Consider the following 17,434-nt stretch of genomic DNA (forward strand, 5'->3'; position numbering starts at 1 on the left):
CTCCTCCTTTGACCATGTGCTGCTTGGCGGTGGACTATATGCATTTATCATCATTAGTTTATCATCCTCATAGCAGATCTCTAGTGCTATTATGTCAACTTCTTGTGGATTGGCAGTCATTATTTCCTTCACCTTTAGGTGTTCTTTTACCAGCACAGCAACGCCACCGCCTTTCCTAATTTTTCTGTCCCGTCTCCAAATTGAGTAGCCCCTTGGGAATATGACCTCATTTAAAATTACATCTTCAAGTTTTGTCTCCGTGAGTGCAACAATGTCTGGTGTCTGCAGCTGTATTACATCACTTAACTCCAGTATCTTCGATCTCACTCCATCTATGTTGGTGTATGCAATCTTCAGGAACTTGTTCCCCCTCTCCTTATTCTTCACTCCCCCTCTCTCTATTGATTTTGTTGGTTTGCCTTTATGTACCACTTTACTGGTTTGCCTACCCCTATCACTTTGTAGAAAAAAGAATTTATTTCTTCTTCATTCCTGCTCTCATTTAAATGTTTTGCCTCTGCGAGGTTCAGTTTCAGCTTCTCTCTATCTTCTTTTGAAAGATCTCGTCTTAACGACCACCCTTTCCCATCCTCATCCCTTTGCAATTTTCTAGCATTCCTTAGTACTTCTTCCATCTGTTTGGCACCGTTTAGGGTGATCCTCAAAGGTCGATCTTTCCCTTTTACGTACCTGCCTATTCTCCTGTAGTCGCACACATTCTCTCTCTTTGTAAGACCTTCCACGAGGCCAACAATTTTATCTACTACTTTAGCTTCTTCTACAGCTCTTTCTGACCTAGATGTTATCGCCTTTTCTTTGCAGCCAAAAATGATCAGGGACTTGCTCCGATCAACTGTGTTTTGCACCAACTTCGGGTTAGATGCCAATTCTTTTCTCACTTCCAGCCTAATGTTTGTTTTATCTTGGTTGCTGCAGTGTTTGACTTCCTTTACTGCTTCTTCTATTTTTTCCTTCTCCTTGGCCACTTGTGCATAAGTGAGTTGCATATCTTTCTTGCACTGTTCTATTCCCTGTGTAACTTCCTCCATCTGTGCTGACAAAAGCTGTTTCTCCTGTTGAATTTCCTTGCCTAACCTATTGTAGTCATTTATGTTTAAATTTACTTTAACTTCTTCCAAAGCTATTTTTAAGAGTTTATTTTCTTCTTCCATGGCTTTGCAATTTGTTTCCAATTGATTCTTATCCTTGCGCAAGTCTTTCACTAAACCCTCAAGACATAAAACTTTGCTATTCAAATGGTCATTACTTTCTTTCAATTTACTAATTATTTCTACATGAGAGTTCACTATAGTATCTAAATTTACCAACTTGTTATGTAGACTACTAATATCAATGCTTTCTTCATTGAATCCCTCAAAATCAAGCTCTGTTTTGTTTTTCCCCTTGCCAGTGGCCATCTTGAATGTTCTTCTCTGCACTGTAAACACTAGGGCAACTTTTTCTCAACCGATTTTTCACTTCCCTTAGCACTTTCCTGTTATCTCACCTATTTTTCAAGAGCACTATACCTTTATGTTCTCTGGGACACCACTCACTACCATCAACCTGTACTACAATACTTAGGATTGTTGAAATATGCTGGAGCTCCTCTGCTGCAAGTGTTGACCCTAGGGGTGTCACCTTTTTTCATGTGAATCATGTGAATGCATGTGTGTGTGTATATATGTATGTATATGTGTGTGTGTATGTATGTGTATAAAGTATATATGGAAGCTGATCAGAATTACACTTCACCTTTGTAAATGTACATTAATGGCACTATGTAAAAGACACATCGAACACTTTATGTAGGGCATATGTAAATCTGTGTATCTATGTATTTACGTATGTAGGTTAGCTTAGCATTTTAAAAGCACCGAATCACCTTCTGTGGTTGAATGTTCAATAAACTCCTATGTTTAAGATGTTTAACACATCTCTAATCCTGTCCATGGAGGACAGAAGAAAATGTATATATGTTGGTTAGCATTGTAAATGTGTGGTCACGTCTGTGGTAGAAAAAAAAAATCAATGTACCTGGATAGACACTCTTCATCCCTAGGGCCAAACACTGTTAAGATAATAAACGGAAAATTATAGTTTCTTATCTTTACAGTACTGTAGTGTTATTTCTAGTTCTTAACCCTTAAGCTGCTATGGCCCTAATGGCTTTCAACACCGCTGTGCTTAAGAAATAAAAAAGTTCAACATTTTTTATTGTTTGTTTTATAAAAGTGTTCATTTGTGTTCCTTGACCACGGGAAAATAACAAAAGAATCATAGGTGACATATTTTGGCCACAATAGGGCGAGGAAGTCTGGTAAAATGTAAGTGTTGACAGAGCAAACGTCGGAGGCGGTCAGCTCCGCCCAGAGCTGTCAGGTGGAAGTTGCCACAAAGATATTATTACCTAATTGTTTCAATGTCTCTGATTGATTTTTTCTTAGTTTTTTGCAGTAATATTATTCAATAGTGTGTAGTGTGATATATTTATATAATAAAATGTGTGAATCGTAACTATACTCAAAAGTATGGTGTGCATATTAGTGATTCAATAATGAAGTTCATAAAACAATAAACAAATAGTTGTGCTGTTATTACACTATATACACAGGTTATATATAAGTATCTGCATGTTTTGTTAACTATAATAAACCACTAAGTTGGTATGGTGAATCAAAACACTAACGAGTGGCTGCCACACACTAGTCAGCAAACGCTGCCACCTTCTCTCCGTCACCACCTCACTTGCCAACATTCCTCCTCCCGCCATACTTTTTTGCTTTTATTCACTATATACAGACATTATATATAAGTATCTACATGTTTTGTTCACCATAACTGTACAACTAAACTGGTATGATGAGATCAGACAATAACAGAGATTGCCACACAGCTAGTGCTCCCTCCCTCACTCGTTCAAGGCCAAATACACTAACATTCCTCCTCCAACCATACTGTTTGTGGTGTTATTACACTATATACACACATTATATATAAGTGTCTACATGTTTTATTCACCTTAAACATACAACTAAGCTGGTATGGTGCCCAAAGAGCATAGTGGCCAACCTACACAGCATGACAAGTCATGCAGACAGTGCCGCTTCCCTCGCCAAAATGGCTCCTTCCAACATACTCCTTTTGCCATTATTACACTATATACACATTATATATAAGTATCTTCATTTGTGTTCACCATAGCAAACCACAAAGCTGGAATGGTGAGTCCACCTCCGGCCCGTTTCATAAGCTTTCCCGTGCTGTTTCACCTCCGGCCTGCTCATGCTCCTCCTGAGTGGTCCTGGTCCTTGGACAGGGTGCTCTCCTATCTTTCCTCTCCTCGGTTTGTGGTGGCCCCTTCTGTTCTGGATTGTTTTTCAAGGCTTTGTTTTTGTTGGCATTGGCCTCTGGGGGCCGGGTAGGGGAGCGTCATGCTCTCCTCCGGCACAGGGGTTTCTGCTCTTTTGGTCCTGGGGGTAGGTTTGTCCGTTTGCAGCCTTCTCCATCTTTTCTGGCGAAGAACGAGATGGCTGCTTTCCGGAGGGGTCCATGGGTCATTGATGCTTGGTTTGTTCGGCTGGGGGTGCATCATGTGTTGTGTCTGGTTGCAGCACTTCGCCGTTACCTGCGCGCTTCAGCTGAGTTGGCCGGAGATGCGCTTTGGGTTGATCCGGTTTCCCTCGTTCCCTGTTCCAGGGCTCGGATCTTCCAAGTTGTCCGCAGGGTTAATAAGGCTAGCCAGCCTGTGGTCTATCCTCGCGCCCATAACGTTCGGAAGTTTGCAGCTTTGGCTGCCGTGTTTGGTAAGATGTCTTGGGCACATATTCGGGCGCATGGATTTTGGAACTCGAACAGGGTCCTGGCCACCCGTTATTTGGTGAACGTCCCTGCTCCTTGGCGTTCTTGTGTTGCTTTGGGTCACAGGTTGCAGCCAGTTGTCTCGACTTCGCGTTGAAGAGTTTGTGGCCGCCGCCTTCCGGGTAAGTCCCTATTTTCCTTCTCTTTGGGTATATAGCCCCTACGGCTCTTCTGTGGGGAGCCCCTACGGCTCCCCACAGAAAACCAGCGTTGAATGTAATGAAATGCCATTTTCTGGGTGAGCCCCGGAGGCGCCTTGGCTACCCTCCCTCCCATCCAGTCGGCGGGGTTTTTCGCGTTGGTTGAAGCCTAGTTTCCGAACTGAAGGCAGCCGGCGTGGTGAGGTTCGGGGCCCCCCCTCCCCTTCCCAGGGAGGGGAGGGCTGCGCGGATGACCGGCGCGGCAGTAAATTGATTGTTGGATTGTTTCATTGGGATTGTAGGGAGTTTCTACCTCTCTGTTCGGTTTTTGTTGTAGTTTCTTACCATGTGGTTTTTTTTGTTATGCCTACCTTTCTGGGTGCCTAACCTCGGTTGATGGCAGATAAGGAAAACCCCCAACCATAATGAGGTTTTCCAGGGCCATTGCTCCCTGAAACCTCTCTGAAGGGGCCAGGTTCTGGCGCTGGTCCCTGGTAGGTCTGAACTCCATAGCTAATGTCCCAGTCTAACATAACATACATTAGCCCGATAAGCTCCAGGGAGCCTCCGGGGCTCACCCAGAAAATGGCGTTTCATTACATTCAATGCTGGGTTTTTTAAATGACATCTATTTACAAGAGCCCTGAGGAAGCTGGTGTGAATCCCATGTAACTGCAGAATGTTTAAATCGTGCACGGGAACCCTCAATCACCTATGTATGATGAACGAAGTCATGCTTGTTTGCTCGTTTTCCCTTGGGGAAGTTCTGTCCACTTGTTTCGTTGGTTTCGCCAGAATGTGGGTTTGTTTTGAGGCGCTTACCTTTCTGGGTACCTGTCCTGGTCGATGGCAGCAATACAATGCTCCAAAATCACATGTGCATTTCTTTAGTCCATTGCTCCTTGTGCCTCTCTGAGGGGGGCCAGGTTCTGGCCGTGGTACTCAGTAGGCCTAGAACTCCACCCACATCGACTGATGCCAAAAGTTAGGACTATCCCTATCAGCCTGGATAGCTCTGGGGAGCCATAGGGGCTCCCCTCCAGAAAAGCATGTTTACTGGGGGAAGCCCCTATAGCTCCCCAGAACTATCCAGGCTGATATGAATATCCCTAACTTTGGCATCAGTCGATGTAATTACCTAAGTGTAGTTACAGGATGAGAGCTATGCTCGTGGTGTCCCGTTTCCCCAGCACTCTTTGTCATATAATGCTTTGAAATTACTGACGGTTTTGGCCTCCACCACCTTCTCACTTAACTTGTTCCAACCATCTACCACTCTGTTTACAAAAGTAAATTGTCTTATATTTCTCCGGCAGCTTTGTTTCGTTAATTTAAATCTATGACCTCTTGTTCTTGAAGCTCCGGGTCTCAGGAATTCTTTCCTATCAATTTTATCGATTCCTGTTACTATTTTGAACGTAGTGATCATATCGCCTCTTTTTCTTCTATCGTCTAGTTTTTGCATATTTAATGCCTCTAACCTCTCCTCATAGCTCTTGTCCTTCAGTTCTGGGAGCCACTTAGTGGCATGTCGTTGCACCTTTTCCAGTGTGTTGATGTGCTTCTTAAGATATGGGCACCATACAACCGCTGCATATTCCAGCTTTGGTCTAACAAAAGTTGTGAACAATTTCTTTAGTATTTCTCCATCAATGTATTTAAAAGCAATTCTGAAGTTAGAAAGTGTAGCATAGGTTCCTCGCACAATGTTCTTAATGTGGTCCTCAGGTGACAGTTTTCTGTTTAGAACCACCCCTAGATCCCTTTCTTTGTTACAATTCTTTAAAGATTTCTCACATAATTTATAGGTTGTGTGGGGTCTATGTTCTCCAATTCCACATTCCATAACATGGCATTTATTCACATTAAATTCCATTTGCCAAGTGTTGCTCCATATACTTATTTTGTCCAGTTCTTGAAGGGCATGACAATCATCTAGGTTTCTTATCTTCCCTATTATCTTAGCATCATCAGCAAACATGTTCATATAATTCTGCATTCCCACTGGTAGGTCGTTTATGTAGACAATGAACATTACCGGTGCAAGAACTGAACCCTGTGGTACTCCACTTGCGACATTCCTCCAATCCGATAACTTGCTTCTGATTACAGCCCTCATTTTTCTGTCAGGAAATTTTTCATCCATGTTAGAAGCTTACCTGTCACCTCTCCAATATGTTCCAGAGATAGATGCAGTCAACCCAACCATCTCTTTCCTGTAAAATCTCTGTGGCTCAATCATAGAAACTGAGTAAATTCATTACACAGGATCTTCCAGATTGAAAACCATACTGTCTGTCTGATATTATATCGTTTTCCTCCAGGTGTTTTACCCATTTAGTTTTAATTATTTTTTCCAATATTTTGAATATTACACTTGTCAATGATACAGGTCTATAATTAAGGGGGTCTTCCCTGCTTCCACTTTTGTAGATTGGAACTATGTTAGCCTTTTTCCACACATCAGCTATAACTACTGTAAACAGGGATGCCTGAAAAATCAGTTGAAGTGAAATGCTGAGCTCAGGTGCACATTCTCTCAGAACCCATGGTGAAACTCCATCTGGACCAACTGCTTTGTTCTTTCTTAGCTCCTTGAGCATTTTTTCCACTTCGTCTCTAGACACCTCTATGTGCTCTATGTTGTTCTCTGGAATTCTTATTGTGTCCGGTGGGTGGAGTTTTAGGCCTACCGGGGACCATGAGCCAGAACCTGGTCCCCCTCAGAGAGGCACGAGGAGCAATGGCCTATAGAAATGCACATGTGATTTTGGAGCATTCTATATCTGCCTTTGTGAGGTCTCCATGCCAGAGTACAGTAGTCCAAATGGTGATACACCAGAGATTTATACAGTTGAAACATTACCTTCTTTTCCTTAAAGTGAAAGGCACGCTTGATTATCCCAAGAGTTTGGTTAGCTTTTCTGACTGCTGCACCAACCTGTTGTGAAACTTTTAGTAGATGGTGGATCCCAGGTCCCTTTCTTCATCAATCTGCTATAATATATACAAGAGTTCTTGTATATTATACAACAGTTCTTGTATATTAGACAACAGTTCTATATATATATATATATATATATTTAAGTTTATATACTGTATATAGATATATATGCGAGAGTTCTTACATTCTTGTAAGGCTATATCGGTAGTCTTCTTTGTTTTATAGAATATGATTAGGTCTATGTCCTCCATAAACCTAATCATATTCTATAAAATAAAGAAGATTACCGACCTCCTTATTAAAAACAGCCCAAAGCCGATGGAGAACCCTTTACAGCAGTCAAACGTAGTATATATGTACACCTGTCCCCATGAAGGATGTAACCTTCAATCTAAGTACATAGGTATGACGATGACCAGGCTGACGACGCGTTTGACCTGTCATTTTCAATCCGGTGCCCCCAGAAATCACATGAGACAAGCCCATGACATCACCCTAACAAGAGAAATGTTGAATAAAAACACTTGTATAATAGACAAAACCCAAGATATTAGAAGATTACAAATTCTTGAAGCAATCCACATAAAAATAGAACAACCCACTATAAATACCCAAATTATGGAACTATCACTCTACCCACCATGAGAGTAAGAACAAAACTGGAACGTGAAGATGCCAATATAGAAGACACAGCTCAACATGCCATGCCCACTACACCTGATTAATCTTTGTATATTTTTCGTACCCTATTTTCGCTTCATTCTTCACACTTTATGCCTTACTCTTTTCTCCTTTATGCCTTATTCTTGTTCCATTTATATAGACCTTTAAAACCCATTGTTCGATCCATTTGTCTTCTGACCCCATTGTTCACACCTGACCCCCAAATGGTATAAATCCAAAATGCCCTGTACTGTACCATCACTTGAGAATGAACCGTGTAGGTTCGAAACACTGTAATTTTATAATGAGTGTAATACATTCTACAGTTATTTATTTCTTTTTCTTCACCACAATTGAAGATGACTTTTGGAGAACTCTTCTTCCAATTAATCCCAGATGCAAGAGCACTAGTCAGAGGAATAGAAGCCCTAAACAAGAAAATAATCAATACAGACTATGCAGTCATATTCAATGAAACATGTATATATGTATGTATATAAACAGTGTGGCGATGCAGGAATACATTCAACTGGCTTAATTTTAGGCCTTTTGCAACATAATGTAGTCCCCGTGGCGCAGCGGTAAAACACTTGCCCGGCTCTTCGTGAGCGCTTTGGCCTGGCTTCGTATTCTGGCCGGGGAGGATTGACTGCATGCCAATCCTTAACTGTATCCTCTGCTCACCCAGCAGTGAATAGGTACCTGGTTGTTAAATGATTTTGAGGGTCATATTTCAGGAAAAATTAAGATTAAGGACCTGCTCGAAATGCTATGCGTGCTAATGGCTTTACAAGAATGTAAGAACTCTCGTATATATATATATCTATGTACAGTATTTAAACTTATATGTAGAACTCTTGTATAATATACAAGAACTCTTGTATATATTACAGCAGATTGACGAAGAAAGGGACCTGGGAGTCGAAATTCACCGCCCACTAAAAGTTTAACAACAGGTGGGTGCAGCAGTCAGAAAAGCTAACCAAACTCTTGGGATAATCTAGTGTGCTCTTGACTAAGGAAAAGAAGCTAATGTTTCAACTGTATAAATCTCTTGTAACGTTTCTATTGTTAGGTAAGTATGGTGACAATAAACAGACACTAAGACAATATAAATATATTTGCACAAATGTAGTACACAGAAGTTTGCAGGTGACACTTGGCGAGCAATGGTGTGATAGCGAGTTGAGTGCACTGAGAGCCGGTACAGTATCTCCCAAGTGTCTGTTCTAAACCACACTTGAAGGTAGACTGGTAATTACTCGCTTCTCTGCTGCTTATATGTTCAGACAACACCTCACCATTCTCCAAAGGTTGGAAGGAATATTACAGTAACTGTAAGTAGGGAAAAGGTTTGAGTTCCATAATGAGAGCTTTGCTTCTCTCGTTAGGCTAATGAGTTTGGAGCAAAGATATTATTGGGATAATCTACTCACCACATAACTCCCCTTCCCAGGGGATGGAAGGAAAAACACTTGATCAAGGAACCTGGCTGGTTGGTAAATTGTACGCCCTGCTCGCGTTGTATTACCCTCAAAATTAACTTCCTCCTCTTTGCTGATGTCATCTAACTTGGGTCGTAGTGTGGGAGGTCGCACAAGATCGATCGTGTTGTAGGTGGCGGTGCTGCTGGTAACTGTGGTTGAAAAGTGAATGGCGTTGTCGGCGGATGTGTGTTTGGAGGGATGTCTGGGGCAGCGTCACAGTGTGCTGGTTTAAGGCGATCCATGAAAATGTTTACCCACTCTTTGGCATTCAATGGTGAAAAACTTCGGTGTTTGAGAAACCATTTTAAATGGTCTTTCGTAAGGTGACTGTAGAGGGCATCGGACAGCATCGATTCTTACAAACATGTGTTCAGTTGTGTGGAGCTCATGAGGCACATATGTAGCATGAGTTGTCGGTTGGCGTGGTGGTGTAGGCCGAATGCTTGTCATGGCCGCCCTTAATTTCTGGACAAAAGTGGGGTCTGGGAGTGTGATGAGTGACGTCGGGGTTAAGAATTCGCCTGGAAGCCGCATGCTAGATTCATATACTAATTCTGCTACCGAGAATCCACTGCCTTCCTTTGTGGCCGAACGGATGCCAAGCAAGACTAATGGATGGTTGTCGATCCAATCATCAGGCCGTGCTTGAGCTCTTAGGTCGGCTTTTTAGTTGTCTATGAAAGCGTTCTACCATTCCATTCGACTCAGAGTGGTATGCTGTGGTTTGGTTGTGTGTGGTGCTGAGGAATTCCATAAGTTCCTTCCATAGATATGATTCGAATTGTTGTCCTTGGTCGGTGATGATGACGGGGGCTGCCAAAACGGGCGACTCATCCAGAGAGGAAAGCCTGGACCACTGACTCAGCTGAGATGTTGACTAATGGGATTGCTTCCGGCTATCTGGAGAATCAATCGATGCAGGTGAGTAGATAAGAATATCCTGTTGCTGATGGTAACGGTCCAACGATGTCTATATGCACCACCTCAAAACGGTCAGAAGGTAACGGGAACTGTTGAAGAGGGCTCTTTGTGTATTGATGTGTTTTCGCCCGATGGCACTGGAGATGAGCGAGTCCATCGTCGAACATCGGCATTGATTCCTGGCCATACAACACGTTTCTGTTAGTAGCTTCTGGGAAGCACGTACTCCTGGGTGTGCTAGGGAGTGAAATGCTGAGAATGTTTTCCAGCAAAACTGGGCAGGAATGTAGGGCCTAAGTGCTCCCATCAGTGAGGTGTCAGATTATACTACCGCCACCTTCCATGGGAATCTTGATGAACCGAAGAGCTGTGTCAGATGTTCGTAACCACTGCAGATCAGAGTCTTCCCATTAGGCCTTGCTGATTACGCAATAGTCCACCTGAACCGGGTTTTGCACGACATGGTTTATGGTGGGGTCGAGACAGTACATCGGTTATGACATTGTTAGTTCCTTTGACATGGCAGATATCCGAGGTAAATTGGGAGATAAATCCCAGATGGTTGGCTACTCTAGGAGAGTGAGTATCACCCTTGGCCATCAGTGCATATGTGAGGGGTTTGTGGTCTGTGAGGATGTGGAAGTCCCGCCCCTCGAGGAAGTGCCGGAAATGTTATGGCTGCATAGATGGGGAGTAGTTCCCTATCAAAAGTGCTGTACAGTACTTCTCTTCAGTGGGTGACAGGCTCACTGAAAAGAATGCAATTGGGCGCCATTCTCCTTCAATGAGCTGTTGTAATACAGCACCAATAGCAGTGATGGAAGCGTTGGTAGAGAGAGTGGTAGGAGCTTCAGACACTGGAGCTTTTCTGGGTGCGAGCAAGGTGAATTTTGCCAGCTTGTGTTTCATGTTCCCCTCCCTGTTCGGCCCATTGTTGCCATGAGGGGGCTTGGTGGGCGGCTGCCAGAGTGTGATGCTCCATGGGGCAGTCCTCTGTCCTTTTGTGGCCTTATGTTCCTACTGCTGTCCTCTCAAATTCTGCTGGACGACTTTTCCTTTTCCTTATGTTTCATTTTTCTCTCCCCTTCTTCTCCTTTCTAATTGTCATTTCCCACTGACCTTTTGCCTGTTTTGATTATACTTTTGGTCTCCTTTTGTTTTGATGCCCAGGTATTTGAGGAAGCATAAACCCCCCTCTTGCACCCGTAGAACTGTGGTATCCGACGTCGCGAGCGAGGGGACGCTTTTATTGTCAATCCTCCTTTCGCCACTGAACCCGATCTCGATGGACTGACGGTTCTTAAGGTGGTTTTTGTGGGGTGTATACTCATGATGCACCCCTAGGGGGCCCCAACAAGGTCGGCAACATGTCTCTTGTTGGGTGTCCTATCCTCTAATTGTGGCTCCATGGTGGGTGTGGGGGCACATTCATGAATGAAAGTCTTTCCCTCTCATATTTATGTCAAATTCTGTTCCCCGTTGTACCTTTTCGGGCTCGTGGGGTGGGCGACCAAGCCTTCGAGTCGGACTGTGTTGGAAGACCGGGCTCTGTAGCCCCCGCTGCATTGGGCCCTGACCTTGCTCCTCCTTTGATCCTCCTGACTACTCCCCTCAGCTCCCCTCCCTCCTGACTACTCCCCTCGGCTCCCCTCTTCTGTGGTTGGGTCAAGCCACAAGCCCCCAGTGGTGACTACCTTGTCCCCTGGCACGGCTCAGTCTGTCATTGTGACTACTGCCCCTTTTAACCCCTCTCTCTCTCTCTCTGGGGTTTTTAACGCCGTCCACGCCATGGTCGCACTCGCTCAATCCCTTCCCGTACTAATGTGTACCAAGCCTTGTTTGGTCCCACTTCGTGGGCCAAGTACTTTGATCTACTCAGTCTGGATTCTTCCCCTGATGATTTCTCCCTACATCTTATTGATTCAGTAGATGCTTCTGCTACTTTCAACCCTACCTGTCTCAGTACACGTGTCATTGCTGCTGCTCCTCAGGATGCACCCACCCACTTGGCTGCATCCTGAGGAGCATCCTCGCCTTATCCTGCCTTGGCGAGAGCCCTGTTCGGGTCTCCAAGAACGCTCGGTTGAATGCCAGTGTTGACACTATTCTCCTCCCACCCCATGTTGCACCCGGTGTTTGGAATTTACAGGACTGCCACGAAGATATTCGACATATCCTCAAAGCCCTGGGCCATTCTGTCCTCCAGGTAGACACATTTACTCATCCCCCTCATGGTCATCACCATCAGCCCCTTCGGGTTGTGAAGATTACCTTGATGGTAGGACCCTTCCACCCTCTGTCATTCTTGCTGGTACCAGGTACTCCATCCACGAGTCCATTCCCTCTCCTCGGCTCTGTAATAAGTGCTGGAGGTTTACGCATGGTGCCCTCCGATGCTCCAGTACTGTCTCTCTCTGTCCCTTGTGTGGGGACGAAGGTCACTCTAAGTCAGAATGCATTTCTCCCCGGGTTTGCTGCCTCAATTGTGGTGAGGCCCATCGTATATTCTCCCGCACGTGTGTACAGTACATTACAAACTTAAGGCAGTCGTCCTCACCTTGAAGCACCGGGAACGTTTGTCTTTTCCAGAGACGAGGCACCAAGTTCGCCGTCTCCTCCCTTTCGCTGGCATCTCTTATGCTTGCGTGGTGTTGGGCTCTTCCTCTCCTCGTCCTTCCCACCTTCCTCAGTCTCACAACCGTTTCCAGGCCTTAGACCCAGACACGCCCACCGCCCCCTCCTCTGTTCCTTTAAGTTCTGTCCCGAAGGGTCCCCCTCATGGTTCTCTGTCTGGGGTTCCCCTTCTTTCTACCCAGTCTGTCTTGTCTCCTGTGTCTTCTTCCTCTTCTCCCTCTGATCCTCCTTCCCATCCTTCTCCTCCATCTCTTAGCTCTGCATGCCACCTGTCTGTGCGGGCTGATGTCCATCACTTTCCCGGCGGCCATCGTATCGTTTGCTCTCGTTCCTCTTCTCCTGATGAGACGCTTGAATCTGTTGCCTAGTACGTTGTTGCTGAGTCGCCTGTCTTTTTGAGTCAGAAGCGAAAACCTGGCTCATCTCCTTCCTCCTCCCTTGTGGGTAAGAAGGCTTCGCTCTCTTCCTCGCCCCCCCTACCTCTGACTCTCTCTCTCTATCCCCTCTCGTTTCGGTGGTTGTGCCCCATGTTCCTGCTATGGAGGTTTCTTTGGCTCCCCGCTTCCCTCTCGGTTGCTGCCCTTGCTGAGGTGCATTCCCTGGTTTCTGCCCCTCCTGCTGCTATCCTTGACCCCTCGGTTGTCCCCCCCCCCCTACTCCTCCTCTGCCTCCTCCTCCTCCTGACCCTGCCTGTCCGCCTCTGGTCGGTCCTCCCGCTCCCTTCCTTCCATCCTTACTCAGTTTACCTATGACCCCCTAACCCTGACTTTGCTGACCCTGATCCTGATCCTGCGCTTCTTTAACGTGCTATGTTCCTTTTTCACATTTGATTCTTCATTGTCCTCTGTTGCTGTCCTTTCTCTTCTTGTCAATGTCTATTCCTCAATGGAATATTCGCAGATATGCCAATTTCCATGAACTCAAACTTCTGATTTCACAGTTTTTGCCCCTTTGTGTCTGTCTCCAGGAGCCGATGCTTGGTGCTCGTCCTGGTCGCTTCCGTGGCTATTCCTTTCTCTCTCCACCCTTCCCCCCAGCTTTTGCTGGGGCCCATTCCTTTTCTGCTCTCTTGATTCGTTCTGATGTTCCCTTCATCCCCCTACTTTTTCTGTCACTTCTCCAATGTTCTGCTGCACATGTCTTTGTGCATAAATGTTACACGATTTATTCCAATTATCTCCCCCCAAATGTCCTGTTTTCTCTTCCCGATCTTAAGCACCTTCTGGACTCCTTGTAGGAGCCTGTGCTCCAGCTTGGTGATTTCAATTGTTGACATACCCTCTGGGGTGATGTTCTGATAAACACCCGGGGTCGTCTTCTCGAACCGTTCATCCTCTCTTCTTCTTTGCTTCTTCTGAATTCTGGTGAGTCCACTCATTTGGACTCTCGGACTCGCACCCTTTCATGTCTTGATCTTTTTCTCTGCTATTCCTCTCGGGGACCACGGAAGTACGTTCCCTGGTGGAATGCGGATTGTACTCGGGCTGTTTGCTGTAAGCGTGCAGCCTGGAAGAGACACCGCCGCCGGCAGACGGCCGATTCTTTTCTTTTATTTCGGAAAGTGAGTGCGGTGGCCTGTAGAGTCATCCATACAGCTAAGCATGAGTGTTGGAAGTCTTATGTTTCCACCATTACATCCGAAACTCCTCTGCCGCAGATCTGGAAGCGTATTCGCAAGATAGCGGGTAAGCTCGTTCTCGATGTCTCGCCGGTCCTTCACCTCCGTGGTACTCTTGTGGCGGACCCGTTGCAGGTCGTGACCAAACTGGGTTCCCACTTTTCATCCGTTAGCTCTGGTTCTCATCTTCCTCAATCTTTCCTTCTTGGTAAGGCTATTCTTGAATCTCGTCCTTTAGATTTCTGCACCCATCTCAAACTTCCCTATAACGACCCCTTCTCTCTCTCTGAACTTCAGTCTGCCCTGGCCCTCTGCGGTTCTACGGCGGCGGGCTCCGATGGCATTCATCATGAGATGCTTCGCCATCTCCCTCCATGCGCGTCTCAGTATTTACCAAGTCTGTATAATCGGGTCAGGGATTTGTCGTCAGATCCTGAGGACCGGCTCAATGCTGTTGTCTTCCCTGTTCGGAAACCAGGGTTTCTTGGGATATCCTCTAAGGACTTCTGCCCTATTGCCCTCACGAGTTGTGTCTGCAAACTATTTGAACGAATGGTTAACGTTCGTCTGATGTGGTTCTTAGAACACTATCACCACCTCTTCCCTTCTCAATTTCGTTTTTGCAAGTGCTGCAGCTCAACAGATGCTGTGGTAAACTTAGAGGTCTATATTCGTTCTGATTTTGCTGCAAAGACCTCTGTTGTTGCCATCCTTATTAACCTGGAAAAGGCTTACGACACCGCTTGGCGATATCATATTCTGTCCCAACTTCATTCTTTTGGCCTTCATGGTAATTTCTGTCTTTCTCCAAAGCTTCATCTCTCGTCGTTCCTTTCGAGAGAGGCTTGGTGCCACTCTCTCTCTCTGCCTCTTTTCAGCAATACGAGAGTGTGCTCCAAGGTAGTGTTCTGAGCACTATTCTTTTTCTGGTTACTCTCAATGGTCTTTCCTCCCTTCCTTCTGGCATCTTCTCCACTCTCTATGTTGACGATCTTACCCTTTGCTGTCAGGGTGATTATTCGCTTATCCTTCAAAGGCGGCTTCAACTTGCGAGTGGTGCCGTGTCGTCTTGGGTCACAGATCATGGCTTCAGGTTCTCTACGTCTCAGACTTGTGCTACGACTTTTACTCGGAAGCATGTTGTTCTTCATCCCTCTTTGTCGCTTTAAGGTCATCCCCTTGTGTACGAAGATTCCTCTAAGCTTTTGGGGTTAGTTTTTGACACTCTTTTATTTTGGTCGCCCCATATCTCTTACCTCTGAGTTGAATGCTCTAAGACCCATACCCTCCTTAAGGTATTGTCCCATACTTCTTGGGGGAGCGGATAGGCGCGCACTCCTCGCTTTACATTCCTCTCTCGTTCTGTCTAAACTCGATTATGGTTGCCCTGCTTACTCGTCTGCTTCTCTTTCTACTCTTTGCCGTCTTGATGCGTTGCACCATACTGAGTTGCGCCTCAGCTCTGGTACCTTTTGTTTGGCTCCCGCTCTCAGCTTGTATGTTGACACTGGCTTCCTATCTTTAAAGGACCGCCATGATCGCTACTGTCGTAGCTATCTTGCTCAGTCCTTGCAGTATTCTTCCTCTTGCCTCTGTCGTGCTTTGACTTTTACCCCCTCCTGTAGTTCCTGTTCCTCTTCACCACCTCCCTCTTTCTGTCCGGTTGTCTCGCTTGCAACATTCTCTTTCGGTTATTATTACTAATATTTCTCCTCGTGTTGTTCCTCTCGAGACTAGCATCTTCACAGCAGAACTTTATACTATTCTCTCTATGCTCTTCGTCTCCTGCTTTCTCCTTGTCATTCCTCTTTTGGGGTTGTAGTTGATTCTCGTAGTGCCCTCATGGCTGTAGGGTCCTTTAATCCCATCCATCCGGTGGTCGTCGAGACTCAACATTGGCTGTTTCTTATCTCCAGTAAATTTAAATCCGTAGAGTTTTGCTGGGTTCCCAGCCATATTGGTGTTTCTTTCAATGAGCGTGCGGATGCTGCTGCTAGGAAAGCTATCCACTCTTGTCCCATCTCCCATAAAGGTATTCCTTATTCCAACTTTTACCCGGTTATTCATTCCTCCATCCTTGCCCGTTGGCAGGGTTGTTGGTCTTCTGTTGTTGGCAACAAACTGCATACTCTTAAGCATAGTGTATCCCTGTGATCTTCCTCCTGCCACCATAACCGGCGGTGGGAAACGGCTCTAACGAGGTTGCGTCATGGCCATACACTCTTAACTCACGGTCAATGGTGCGCCGCCCTGTTCCTTATTGTCCCAATTGCATTGTCCCTCTTACAGTCATACATATCCCTGTTAAATGTCCTGACTTCCAGGACTAGCATGTGTCTTGTTTTCCGACCGTCTCTCGCGGTCACTTGTCCCTCGATAGAATTCTTGGTGAATCGGATGCTTTTGATATCATTTGCCTTATGCATTTCTCTTCTTGTATTGGCATCCTTGGTGATATTTAGCGCCCTCTGATTGTTCCGCACGTTTGATGGTGCTACATAGCCTTCCCGGTTTGGTGCCTTCTTTTGATAATTACTTACTTCGAAGGCCACTAGTGTTAGTGGCTCTCAGGTAAATCAGGTAAAAATAAATATATATATAAAATAAATCATGGCTTCCTTCTCGTCATCAAGTTTACCGTTGTTCCCTCACTCAGTCCCTCAGACCAGATCTTACGCCAAGAGGGAACTGGGAACCTTATAATACTCAACAGGCAGTGTATGTCTATCTCCCCAGTGCTTCACCTCTCCTGAAGCAGGGAAGGTAGTGTCTTACCCCAGTGCTTCACCTCTCCTGAAGCAGGGAAGGTAGTGTCTTACCCCAGTGCATCACATCCCCTGAAGTAGGGAAGGTAGTGTCTTGCCCCAGTGCATCACATTCCATGAAGTAGGGAAGGTAGTGTCTTGCCCCAGTGCTTCACCTCTCCTGAAGCAGGGAAGGTAGTGTCTTGCCCCAGTGCTTCACCTCTCCTGAAGCAGGGAAGGTAGTGTCTTACCCCAGTGCATCACATCCCCTGAAGTAGGGAAGGTAGTGTCTTGCCCCAGTGCATCACATTCCATGAAGTAGGGAAGGTAGTGTCTTGCCCCAGTGCATCACCTCCCCTGAAGAAGGGAAGGTAGTATGTAGCCCCAGTGCATCACATCCCCTGAAACAGGGAAGGTAGTGT

Source organism: Procambarus clarkii, chromosome 10, assembly GCF_040958095.1.
Source record: "Procambarus clarkii isolate CNS0578487 chromosome 10, FALCON_Pclarkii_2.0, whole genome shotgun sequence".
NCBI classification, from domain to species: Eukaryota; Metazoa; Arthropoda; class Malacostraca; order Decapoda; family Cambaridae; genus Procambarus; species Procambarus clarkii.